Genomic DNA, 14,680 nt, shown 5'->3' with positions numbered 1-14,680 from the left:
GCATTTGTTCCATGCAGGTAAGGTGGCTCATTAAAAATGGTTATTCGAGCCGAAATGAGGGATCTTAAAACGGTGGTCCTTCTCCCAGGTTCAAGGGAAGGGGAAAGGAAGAAAGGCTTTCAAGGTACCTGAGGGTCTTTGCGTCTTGGCGGAGTTGCAGTTCGAAAACATGGTTTCAAGGTGAACAAAAGAAAAACAGGTTGCGTGCCACAGCGCCAGGTAAAGTGAAAGGAAGTCCTTCAGGTAAACTCCATCGTCACAAGAGATAGCGAGTGGTCGTCCGTTCGGCCTGTTAATTCCTTCGGGAGGAGGAGGGACCATAAATTACTTCCTTCAATGGCCATTATCCACGCTATTGTGCTCGAGATTTTGCATTATTTTAAATCTCATGTAAATAGATCTGTGAAATGCAAGAAGGTAACATTACACCTGTCAGTGAATCTTTGGAATTCAATAACAGAAACACATACGAAAAATTAATCTTTGGGATGCAAGAAGGAAAATCGTACTCCAAATAACTCCTTTAAATACAGTAGCCGCTAGGGGCCGTCCGAGCACAGCAAAAGGGAAGGGCAGTTTAACACATTTATCCTACTGTTCCTTACTTCGTCAGTATACATCTCCCAGTGTACATCTCAGTTGAGAGTAGTATCGTTCTTTGCACCTTCACCTAAAGAAGAATGTTAAAGTGGTTACACATTGATTAAAGATTTAATTTTTTTGCCCGACCTCTTTTTTCAGGAAATAGAGTTCAGGTCATGTAGAAATTCTGTGCCAAATGGCCAGCAGTTGATTAACCCAGCCATTTTGGCGAGGGTCCCTTGCTGTGAACAGCAAGGGAAGGGTTCAGGAGACAAAGGCCAGAGATGGCTGTATCTGCTCTCTTGGCCAGTTCCAACTGTTAAATTAGTTTTATCTTCCAAGATCATTGTCTTACTGTGGTTGTCAGAGTGAGGGGAGCATACTTTCTCTCAAAGTACGGATGGCCTCTCGTGGCAGTTCTAAGAACTTTTGAAGGAGCTGTCCCTTTTTTGTGTCTGCACTGCAGGAACTAGGGACATTCGTAGTTCTTAGAACGCTGTTTTTGAAGGACCTTTTTAGCACCTTCTCCAGGGCACAAGAGGAACCTTCAGTGACATACAGTATGTGTACAGGGATTGGTCCCTACCTAAGTCCACAGTCCCTCACCAGTCCCTCCGAGGACAGTCCATCCGGTCGCTCTGGGTGTGGACCTTCCCACATACACCGGTGGTTGTTAAAAAATAAGCAATAAAGTTAAAAAACAATAAATGTAGAATAAGATGTATTTATTTGTTTGTTTTTATTTTCTGACGTTCATTGAATGAATTAACATGTGCCCTGTAATCCCCGTACCGTGTCCCGATGCAAGCCCTTGCTTTACAAAAGCCGGAACAGACTTTTATATTACATCTCGATCTAATATGAGTGAAGATTGCGACAACTGGATTGTTTATTTCTTGCCTCAAATTTGTTCAGAAACAGATTTTGGTGGACTGATAAGGTAAAATTAGTAAAAGTTAAGGAGCAAATACAACATGGAACACGGAACTCAGGCTGAAACCCATTGGCTAACGTTCCTTCATAGTTCCTATTGGCGGTGTGAATACAACCAGAAAAAGCCCAACTTCCCCTCAAGGAGTCACCAAACTGTTCGGTGCGAAAACGCCTATGGACTCCACAAGACCTCTGAAGGTGTCTTGTTGTATCTGGCAACAAGACGTTTGCAACAGATCCTGTAAGTCCTGTAAGTTGGAAGGTGGTGGATCGGGCTTGTTGTTCGAGCACATTCAAGCCTCTCAAAGTCGCTTTGGACAAAAGCATCTGATCAATGAATAAATGTAAATGTAACTAGTTTTCCAACAAAAAGACAGATATCAGTAAAAGTAGGAACTGATAAATCCAACCCTGAGCCATTCTCTCACACAAAAGATTGGCACTATGGCCACCAGACAGCAGCAGCTAGACTACAATACATTAAAATGGCTTTCACATCATGATTGAGACAGAAGTGCATTTATTGTAGCATTCATGAGTGTAATTTTAAAAACAAACTCCTTTTTTCATTGTTTATCGCATCTGATATTTTAAAACATACCTCAACAGTTCACAGTTACATATTGCTTAAAAATGTAAAATGCATTATACCAAACAGCATTTTAGTTAACACACCGGTATTGCAATAAGGTGTGAAACAATAGAGTGAGCAGCTCATTAAGTAGGAAAATCGTCTTGATGCTGTATCAGTGGAACCTTAACTCACTTCACCACACCCATCTTGCTAGATGCCAAGGTTTTACTGTTAGGAAGCAGGGTGGATTACTGACTATGCTGTCCTGTAGATTGCTGTGGTTTCTAGGCTTTTAGGAGAGTGTAGTGCAACCTATAAATAGATGATTATATTCTGTTCACTACACTTCATGTATGTATCCTTATGCCAGCTTCCGTATTTGTCCTCAAATGGCATCAACACAGTGCACACTGCATGTGTATGTATGCATGTGTGTTACAAAGTACTTCACATCAAATAAAACCAATGCAAAAACATATTTTCTATATACATACTCACAATATATAGATATATATAGAATAGCAGTTTTGGGAAGTTTTGGTAGGTACTAACCACTGCATACCGGGAACATCCCACAAGACCTGTGGTTTTGGAGATGCTCTGACCCAGACGTCCAGCTACACCAAATTAAGAATTGGCCATCATAGTGGTCCATCCTTTGTCCTCTCCCTTGTACCTTCTTCTAGGGTTTGTATGCTTGTATCGTGTTCCATTGCGTCTGCACGAGTTGTGACGTCATAAAGACATCAGGTGACGATGCACCCCAGGTTGCCGTGGCTACCCGAGGGTCGGCCTCTCTTGTTCTTTTGGGGTTATATATGGTGGCTTGCCTGCAGTTTTGTTGCATTCCCATGTGTGTATGTTCCTGCATGTCCAATCACCAATTCTTATTCTTCTTTACTCTACCCATAACATGTTGCCCTGACTCTTCTTCCTGGCAGTATTCACAGTCAGTCAGATATCCCGTACGACATTCAAGTTGAACAAAATAAAAAGAGGAGGAGAGGACGTTTTTACTTGGGTTCCGGGCCACGCAGGAGTAAACGGGAATAGAGGTTGATAGAGAGGCTAAAGAGGCTTTGTTAAAAAAGAATGGGATTCACCCAAGTGAGATTGACTCAACGAAAGCTCTGAATTAGGCAGAGGCAAAAGGAATCATATGGAGGAAAGCAATACAGAAGTGTCAAGAATACTGGAATGGAGAGGGGAAAGGAAGACATCTGCACAACATACAAGATAAGGTGGGGAGTAAATCAGAGTAGGGGGAGAAATAAACACAAGGAGACCTACTATATCAGGATTGAGGATTTGACATAACAGGCTAAACACTGTTTATCCAAGGGGCGGGGCGATATGGGGAAATTCCCAAATATGTTTACATGTGTTTCCATGGCAACATATGTCATTCTAAGAAAGTATATAAAGCAGTTCTTTCTTGGGGCGTGGCGCAAGACATTGAGAGAAATTAGAGTAGAGCAGGGAGCTCTGCTCAAGCTCCCGTAAGTCGAACTCACCTGTGCACACGCAAGCGCAAAATTGTAATAGGGAGCCGCCTTTGCGTGCACGTGTGTGTACGCACACGTGTATTACAGCCAGACCTCATCACACTAGTACAGCCTACAGCCTGTCTAAGCCAGTGGCGCTGAGCACGGCCCGTATAGTATTCATATGTGTAGCCTACCCCCCGGTACATACCCTAATGTGTTCCCATGTGTTAGTGTAAAGGTTGCTGCATTCGCGCTGCATTTCCCCATAGGAAACCTGTGGGGAAAAATATTGCCACAAAAAGTGGAATATCTCAAGGGTTGACCAAAACCTTCCACAAAGTAAAAGCACACCTTTGGGATCCAACCGATCCGTTTTGATACATTGAGCATGTACTGTATGTGGTTTGAAAACTGGATGGTAATTAGTGGAATAATCGTAAGCACACTAAATAATGGATTACTCTTTTAATCCATTTAATCCGATTACCTGAATAGCGTGCACCTTTGCACGGAGAAGATCAGTCAAAAATTATTCAATTTATATCCAAATCTCTAACGCAATAAGCTGCTGTCTAGTGTTCATGTGAAATCTCCTCCCTAGAATGTACAAGCTTGTCTATGGTTCGATCCCCGGCACCGCGCCAAAGTGTCCTTGAGTAAGACGCTGAACCCCTAGCTGCTCTCGTTGAGCAGGTGTGCGCCTTGCCACCATCGATGTCTAAATGCGTGTGTGAATGTGAGGCACGTATCGCAAAGCGCTTTAGGTGGTCGCGGAATTAGAAAAGCGTCAAATAAGATGCAGTCCATTTACGACAAACATACATTTCTATTTTTCATTTACTCTCAAAAGAGAGCTGAGAGCGGGTGTAGGAAGCTTCATCGCAAACGTTTGTGTCCCATGACCCTTTGGGTTAGGGACCGTGTCCACACCGCAACCTGCCTCACGCAATTTGGGGATCGGCTACTTCTGCTGACAAATGACATTATTTACCATCACAAAATGATCCCAAGATGTGGTTGTTCCAAAGATAAAAACATGCTGTTGTCCTCCCAGGCGTGCCACCAGATGGAGAGAGAGCTGCAGGAGATCATGGAGCTCCACTTCTTCCCCAACGATCATTTCCATGAGAAGTGAGAACCCATGGCAGTGTTTCCCAAAATGATCCTTTGCATTGTTAGATTCTTGATGACACAGCCGTCTTCTGGCGTTCGAAAATTCAGTCAAAGGTTTAAATTGTTATTGGACTGAATTTCAATACTCAATGGTAAAACAAGGGCGACCATATCCAATATGGAATGAGACGTTACCGTGATGTCCACTCACTTCTGCTTTGAACGCCATTCCTGGACCTGACTCTGTCCCCTGCGTCCTTCAGTTTCAGCAAACTACTCCTGGAGTGGGATGTAGGAGCACCGCCCAGGAAGGAGAACAGAAGGGAAAGGGAGGGAAGAGTGGAGGAGCAAAGAGAAGAGGAGGCGGAGGAGGAGGACGAGGACGAGGACGAGGAGGACGAGGAGGAGGAGGAGGACGACTACGACTACGACTACGACTACGACTACGACGGGGTAGAGGACAGCGATGAGGACGAGGAGGACGAGGAGCAAGACAGCGAGGAAGCGCCACGGGTGGTGGAGGTGCAGAGGAAGGACAGGGAGGAGGAGGAGGAGGAAGAGGAGGAGGAGGAGGACCGTGGCGAGGAGGAGGATGAGAGCGGCACTGTGGAGGAAGACAGCTACACAGAGGTGAAGTACAGTGACATGGAGGTGAAGGAGAGGGGCAAGGAGGTGAAGGAGAAGGGCAAGGAGGTGAAGGAGAGCGATGTGTCAGACAGCACCACGGAGGAGTCATCAAGTGACGAACAACAACAGGGCACCATCAAGAGGCTCTTCCGGAGGGTGTTCTCCAACATGGGGTGCCTCTCCGGGAGCTCAGAGAAGGACCCCCCGTCATCCGCGACAAGCTCCACCTACACGCCGCCCCCAGCCCCCTCCGCCGCTCAACCACAGCGGCAAAGCTCCGACCGCCTCGCCGCGTCGGAGACACCGCTCCGCCCGCGCCCCGCAGCGCCTGCCTCCCTCCAACAGCCGCAGGGCTCCACACGGCGCCCTCTGTCTGAGGCGCCGCTCCAACCACACGCCGCTCCGACCACCAGCTTCCGACAGCCGGCGAGCTCCGCTAAGCCGCAGGGCTCCACCAGCCGCCCTCCATCAAACGCACCGCTGCACTCACACGCTGCTCCATCCACCACCCTCCGACAGCCGCCAAGCTCCACTCAGCCTCCAAGCTCCACTCAGCAGCAGATCTCCACCCGCTGCCCTCCATCAAACGCACCGCTGCACTCACACGCTGCTCCATCCACCACCCTCCGACAGCCGCCAAGCTCCACTCAGCCTCCAAGCTCCACTCAGCCTCCAAGCTCCACTCAGCCGCCAAGCTCCACTCAGCCGCCAAGCTCCACTCAGCCGCCAAGCTCCACTCAGCAGCGGAGCTCCACTCAGCAGCAATGCTCCACCCGCCACCCTCCATCCGACGCACCGCTCAGCTCACGCTCTGCTCCACCCCTACGACAGCCGTCGAGCTCCACTCGGCCGCCAAGCTCCACTCTGCAGCAGAGCTCCACCCGCCACCCTCCATCCGACGCACAACTCCATTCACGCATCGCTCCAACTACCATCCTCCGACAGCCACCAAGCTCCACTAAGCAGCAAAGCTCCATTCCGCAGCAAAGTTCCACCCGGCACCCTCCATCCGACGCAGCACTCCACTCACGCACCGCTCTACCCACCACCGTCCGACAGCCGCCAAGCTCCATTCTGCAGCAAAGCTCCTCTCAGCGGCAAAGCTCCACCCGCCGCCCTCCCTCTGACGCACCGCCCAACTTACGCACCGCTCCCCCCACCACCCTCCGACAGCCGTCAAGCTCCACTAAACAGCCAAGCTCCACTCAGCAGAAGAGCACCACTCAGCAGCAAAGCTCCACTCAGCAGCAAAGCTCCACTCAGCAGCAAAGCTCCACTCAGCGGCAAAGCTCTACTGAGCAGCAAAGCTCCACCCACCACCCTCCATCCGACCCACCACTCCACTCACGTAGCGCTCCACCCACCGCCCTCCATATGACACCAAGAAGGAGCAATTATAAAAGGGGGAGCAGGATAAAGAGAAAAAGAAAAATATGATGACAAAAAACACTAAGACACTGGTCGACTCATTGCCCTCTCTCAGAGACACTGCTCCACCGACTGCCCGCCAACAGACACACTGCTCCACCCACGGCCCGCCATAAGACACACTGCTCCATTCACTGCCCTCCATCAGACACACTGCTCCGCCCACTCCTCTCCACCAGACACACTGTTCCACCAATTGCCCTCCATTAGAGACACGACTCCACCCATCGCCCTCCATCAGATACACACAGTTCCTCCCACTGGTAGACGTCAGCACAGTATCTTTACTGGCATTATATCAGCATAAACTCCTCCAATAAAAAAATAAATTGAAAAGAAAAAAGAATAGAAAGAAAAATTTGTGAATTTTGAAGGAAATCTTGAATTGAAGTCAATGCCAGTGGAGCTCAGTCAAGCTGCTCCGCTCGGTTCGACAGCCTGAAGCCAGGCTTTATTTCACCAAAATAGATCGCATGACATCAGACGAGACCAGTTGGATTAATTCACTGTCGAACCCACACGTACGTTATCGACACCATGCTAAGCGTCTGGTTGTCACGGTCGCTGCTGCGTGTAAACCTTCCGCGGTGAGGTCGTTGAATTCAGTGACGCCAGTGAATCCTCGACTCGAAAACTGAAAACAATGACGGAGTGTCAACGTGGGGGCGAACGGGGGGCAGGGCATTTGGTGCAATACATAATGAATGTGAACAGTTTACACTTTGGGCGCCTCCGAGACAAACGGTTTAGACAAAAAATAAATAAAAATAAAATGGGAATTCCGCCGGCGACTCAGAGCCCATGGACCCTTCTGATCCCAGCGTCCGCGAGAGCGACGCCAAACGAATGAAACGCGATGACAGAGTGATGCGTCAAGTCCCGAAAAAGAGCAGAAGCTTTCATCACTCCTGGACGTCTCATGCATCCTCTGGTAAAACCGCCGGAGAAGCGTTGGTGCGTTGGGTCGGTGAGTGCACCCGCATGTGTGAATGACTCCACCTTGTAGGGGGGGGGGGGTGCCAGCCGGCCTCCATTCCATCCAAAAATAGAAAAAACAACTTTCATATTGATCCACTTTTTCGACGATGTTTCAGCCGAAATGCGAACCTCAGGCGACAAGCATTCACTGGGGCTGTGAGCCCATGTTGGGTCATTCTAGTTTGCCAAGTGTGTAGTGTGCCGGCTGATCCATGAAAGCCATTGATTGATTAATTTCCCTTTTCGTTATTTAATTTATCTATGCACTAATTTATCAAAGAGTTTTTAAATGCCTCGACCTCCGTTTGCCCCCTGGCTTAAGAAGCAAATGGTGGGGGCTCGCCGCCCAATGCTCCAGAAGGAACGGGAGGAACTAACTAACTAACTTTTCATAAACTGCTGTGCCGCCTAATTCAATCATGTGTTTTATTGGGCCATTAACCATCTCGGCAGTTTTCAGTTAGAATACTGACAAAAACTGAGCAGATCTTCTGGAAAAAAGCCCCCCGTCGTGTTTGCATCCGAGACCAGCGGCGCAAATGTTAATCTTTGAAAGTGATCGCTGTACGGATCTGGGAGGATCCACTCCATGCGTGGAGCTCAAGCAGCACCGCCGCGTCGCAAGCCACAGCGACTGACATGCCCTCCCCGCCCGGAACAGCAATTCAGGCTTGGGGCGATTGTGCAGATTTCTAATTGCTAATCGCTGGGGGCAGTGATCAGCAATTGATGATTTTATCGGGGGGGGGGGGGGGGGGGATGTAATGTAAAATACTTTTTTCCGGTTCCAGAAGTGCAGAAATTGTTATTTTCAAGTATTTTTACAGTATCTTCAGAAAAACCTCCAGTTTTCACTAAATTTAGTCCCATAGCAACATTAAGCAACTGTTTAGACGTGCTGCAACAGGACTGAGTTCCTGAGCTCTGTTGTGTTTAACGATAATAAATAGATGTGAAATAAAAACAAAGGCACAGAAGCCGGGAAGCAGACCAGTGCAGCGCTGTCTGGAGGAGAAATTAAAATGTATAAAATCCAATTCACTTAGGTTTACGTTTCTCATTTTCCATACAAGTAAGAAACTAAGGATATAAAATAAATATTATTATATTATATATTATATATCTTATTATATATTATACATTATATCTTGTATTATATATGATATGATTTGATATTATATATGTTATATATTATATATTATATTTTATATATTATATTATATGATATATTATACTATATATTGTATTATGTATGATATGAGATGATATTATATATGTTATATATTATATATTATATTTTATATATTATATTATATGATATATTTTACTATATATTGTATTATATATTATATTATAATCACAAGATTTGCCTATAGAGCAGGGAAGTGAGATCCGATCACCAGTGGTTACTCGACAGCTCTGAGCGGAGAGGGAGGGATGCGACGGCTCTCCCTCTCTCTCTCTCCCCTCTCTCCCTCTTTCCCTCCAACTCCCTCTCCCTCTCGCACTCCCCCATCTCACTCCAGCTCTCTCTCCCCCTCTCTCCCTCTCCCCTTTCTCTCTCTCTCCCTGTCCCTCCCTCTCCTTCTCTCGCTCCCTCTCTCTTCCCCTCTCCCTCTCCCCCTCTCTCCATCCCTCCCTCTCCCTCCCCCTAAAAAAACAGGTGATTGACACCTTTCCCATCGCCAGAAGAAATGCAGTTTTTTCCCGGTGTGTCACGTTGGACCTGGTGAGCACATGGTAAAGAGGGGCGTGTCATGGCTGCGGTGTGATTGGGATAAAAAAGTAGAGGAGACAGCGACTTTATTCCTGTCCTTATGCGCCAACGTCCAGAATTTCAACGCGCGTCCCATCACAGTTCACAAGTCTGGAGTCAGTTCGACTGATAGACTGAAATGTACCTCAAGCTTCAAGGCATTTTCAGCTTGAATGTGACTGATCCTCACTTTGCATTTCACCAAAATAAGTCATTTGGACAGAACAAAATTCTTGTGAGAATCCACCTGGTTCATGTTTGCAGAAGATTGAAAGACTGAACAGAAATTAAACAAAATAGTAAGAATGTCTTGAAGAAAATGATCTGATACCGGCTTGAAATGTTGTGTATTTGTATTTGATTTACCCGACAAACCCCCCCGCCACCCCCCAAAACAACCCATAGTATTTTAAATGTTAAAAATATGTTGTGAACATTTTTTCCCTCTGGTGGTGGTGGGGGTCAGGGTTTGGCCCCATGGGGTCCAGGACAGGCCACTGAAGCAGGCTCAAGTCTTCCACGTGGAGGCTGCGGTGGTGAGACGCTGTTCACTACGGAAACACAATTTTCTCACTTCAGCGTTAGAAACAGGCGATTGACACCTTTCCCGTTGCCGGGAGAAACACGTTTTTTTTCCCCGGTGCTGTCATGTTCGACGTCACGAAAACGTGGGAAAAGGGGCGTGTCATGGTTTCGGTGTGACTGGGAACAAAACAGTGGAGGAGACAGCAGCTTGAACAAACAGCGACATGAAACTGTGAAACTTGGGAAGAGAAATTATGGGATGGTTGATTTAGGATCGTAAAGGGGAATGACACTCGGACATCCCTGTCCGCCAAAATGAGCGGGTCGACCCGGGTGTGATCGGAGGTGGAGCCGATTAAAACCCTGTTGCCCTGTTGCCCGGTCATTAAGAAACAGTCAAATATTCAAAAATGACCGGCGGCTCCTGATAAATACATGAAAAATAATAAAAAAGTAGTGCATCTTTTGAACACGGGGCTCTCAGATTGAATCATGTTTCAAATGACATTGAACCTTCCAATCAATCCGACAACAACAAGGAGAAACGAGGTGGTAGAAAGGACGTTGAAGGAGGTACGCTGTTTCGTTTGTCTTTGCCAAAACAGCTTTACAGGCGACACCGTGAATGAATCGACGGCGGTTTTGTTATCGATATGAAATCCAGCCGTGAGTCTGTGATCCCATCACGAGGTTTACAGCCCTGTTTTTACCCTTCATCAGTGGTGATTAAGGTGTGGTCTTCCTTCTCTTTTTCATCTCATCCCAGTACATGGAAGTACATGGAAGAGGTTCTGACCCGCCCACCCCGACGCCCACACGTCTTATATATACATATGTTTGGGGTCTCGTCCCCATTTCACTCAGATACTGACTCAAACCACAGGCAACCTCTGGTAAGTGCAAATCATCTGTAAATCCAGAAACAACTCTCCAGTTCAAGTCTGTATCAGGATGGAGTTTATATGTATGTGCATGTGCATGTGTATGTGTATGTATTTATGTATGTAAGTACATGCGAGTTATGTGTTCAATGTATAAATGTATTGTATTTTGACAGATCCTGTGTTGAATACCCAGGGCCGTCTTCCACCATGGGCAACTCCAGCACATCCGGTGTCCCCGTCGGCAGCCGCTCCGGGCAGCCGCGTGCGGGTGGCCGGGCGGAGGACAGGGTCAAGCTAGAGGACGTCCTGAGCCAGCCGGGAGAAGCTCGGTGGGCGAAGCGGCAGCTCTGCGGGGGGAAGGGGCGGCGGGTCGCCACGGAGAATCCGAGCGGCAGGGGGTTCGTCAACCCTTCCTTCGTGGGAGACCAGAGTCAGGAGCTCAGTGTGGAATGAGCGGTGGACTGAGAGAAAGGGACTGAACACAAGAAAAACCTGCCCGGAAACAGGAAGACTTTAGTGTGTTCCAAAATAAAAGGATTCAAGATGTTCCTCAAAATGTGTCATAGTGGTTTGTGTGTCTGCAATTGTCTAGGATAAATAGATAGATAGATAGACAGATAGATAGATAGATAGACAGATAGATAGATAGATAGATAGATAGATAGATAGATAGATAGATAGACAGATAGATAGATAGATAGATAGATAGATAGATAGACAGACAGACAGACAGACAGACAGACAGACAGACAGACAGACAGACAGACAGACAGACAGATAGATAGATAGATAGACAGATAGATAGATAGATAGATAGATAAATAGATAGACAGACAGACAGACAGACAGACAGACAGACAGACAGACAGACAGACAGATAGACAGACAGATAGATAGACAGATAGACAGATAGATAGACAGACAGATAGATAGACAGATAGATAGATAGATAGACAGATAGATAGATAGATAGATAGAATGATAGATAGATAGACAGATAGACAGATAGATAGATAGATAGACAGATAGACAGATAGACAGATAGACAGATAGATAGATAGATAGATAGATAGATAGATAGATAGATAGATAGATAGATAGATAGACAGATAGACAGATAGATAGATAGATAGATAGATAGATAGACAGATAGACAGATAGACAGATAGATAGATAGATAGACAGATAGACAGATAGATAGATAGATAGATAGATAGATAGATAGACAGATAGACAGATAGATAGATAGATAGATAGATAGATAGATAGATAGATAGATAGATAGATAGATAGATAGATAGATAGATAGATAGACAGATAGACAGATAGATAGATAGATAGATAGATAGATAGATAGATAGAGCCTTAGCTCACATCAAAACTGTACCATAATAAAAGACCAATAAAATTGAAAAAAAAAGAAAAGGATAAAAAGAAATAGGAAAAATATGGAAAAACTGAAGACATAGAATAAACAGTAAACTTAGAGAACAAGGAATGGTAGAAGTTCATGGTAATTTCATCAATGCTAATTTGGATTTTCTTCCCTCTCATTTCAATGGGAAGAGCAGAGCAGATCATTCTTGATTAACGGTCTCTGGTCACGGGGAAACATGTAAACAATGCTTAATTAATTGGCTTGATTTGATGTTAACGGCTTTCAAATGAATCACTGGGAACCTTTTGATTATTTTTTAATCCACGAGCAAATAGATGGAGAGGAGTTCAAAGCACAAAGTGTCACGTTACTTGATTCATTTGTTTATTTACAAAAACAACATCTCAAGCTTTCTTTGTTCATGTCTGTAGATTTCCTTCTTGATGAGGTATATATCAGTATTTAACAAACAAAATTTCATTTGATGATGTCCTTTCAGACATTAAAGACAACAACAATAAATAACATATATATTTATTTTATGTAAATAACATAAATAACCACTAAAAATAAAAATAAAAATGACGGAAAACATTCAGCAAATGATATATCTTTACATACTGTATCAGTGACTCTGTCTATGTCGGTGACGTATAAAGAACAACAACTGTGGAAAAAGAAGTTAAAAAAAAATGAAACAACATGGAAGGAAAATATCTAGCCCAGTATTTATAATGTGTGTACAGGTGTTTTAAAGTTAGATATTTAAAAGTCCCTCGTGGATTTTAGGAATCCTTTGCTCACCCTTCCCACTCATATGACATCCTAATATAGATACGGTCCATAGCTGCAAATATTGAAATTAATCTACTACATGAGCAAGATTTTAAGATAAAACTGTCTATAGGGACTTACTGGGAGCTATAATATAATATACATCATTGTATAGCTATACAAACAATGCTTTTTGTTGTAATTTGTTTGTAGTGTATCATGTATCATGTAGAGTATTATGTATTATTGTAGAGTATTATGTAGAGTATTCTGTATTTCTGTAGAGTATCATGTAGAGTATTCTGTATTATTGTAGAGTATTATGTAGAGTATTCTGTATTTCTGTAGAGTATCATGTAGAGTATTCTGTATTATTGTAGAGTATTATGTAGAGTATTCTGTATTTCTGTAGAGTATCATGTATCAAAGTATTCAAAGAGCCAAGATCAATATCTTTCAGTATTTAGTTGATCATTGGTACAAAGCAGTAATTCACTGGGATATGGCGCCGCCTGGTGGACAATAAAGGATAACATGTATTATTTGTACACGCAACTCAAAGTCATGACAATGAAACAAATGAAAAACATGGTCAGAACAAGTTCATAAAAGCAGATATTTTATACAAAATTGCATTAAAAGAAAAACATCAAACAAGCTGTGGACGGAGCAGTTCTTCCAAAAACACGTCACATGGCTACGCTTCAGATGAATCTGATATTTTATCAATCTCTGTGCAACGGAACGGAAGTGATCCTCCAAAATGCCGACCGGACTCCACCCAACCCACAGCGACCGCAAAACTGGAGCCCCCGTAAAACAGCGTCCAGCGGGGGGCCCGGCACCAGGGGTGGAGTGTATTGCACTTCAACACTTCAACGTAGAAGAAGCTCATTTTACCGTGAGGTTCCAATTCAAGTCCGGCCTGTTGTGCTGCGACCCGACAGCCGTCGACTCTTTGACCTTTGACCTCTCCGCCTCCTCCGTCGGTGTTTGACAGGCTCTGTTCTGTGGAATACCCGCTGCCTCTGAATTGAACGGCTCGCACTTTGGTTCCGGCAGAAAGTGGAAAGGCCGGCGTGCTGTTGGTAGGAGATAACCCGTTGTAAATCCCGGGGGAGGCGGGGGGATTCAGGGCGTGTGGGGGTGAGGCTCGCGGGGCAGCTTGTCCCCGAGCGCGCACAGCCCAGAAGGGGCCCAGAGGAAGAGCCCCTGGATAACGCCGCGTCACAAAACAATGCAAGGACGGGAGCCACTCACTGAACGTTTCCCACACGGGAAACGCCAGCGCTGGGATGAGTGCAGCACACGTCACCTTGAAAACCACAGAGGGCCCTGACACGCACATGCACACACAGCAGATACCACTCAATATTTGCAGGAAATCGTTGATCTCCCGTGTTCCGTCACGTCAATCCACTTCCCGGAACCACTTCATCAAAGTGATTGAAAGTGTTTTCTTTACACAGATTCTGTTGTTGACCCTCCGTGTCCTCGGTTTTATTTTATTTTTCCCTGTACAGGTAAATTCCACCCCCCAAAAAAATGATGTGGTCCTGTCATTAATCTATACGACTCGTGACCTGGTGTTTTATTAGAGCTGGATTTGCACAGGATTTACGTGTTTTTTTTTTAAGGATT

The sequence above is a fragment of the Zeus faber genome (genome assembly GCF_960531495.2).
Source record: "Zeus faber genome assembly, chromosome: 8".
Taxonomy (NCBI): domain Eukaryota; kingdom Metazoa; phylum Chordata; class Actinopteri; order Zeiformes; family Zeidae; genus Zeus; species Zeus faber.
Note: the sequence above shows the minus strand (reverse complement) of the source record.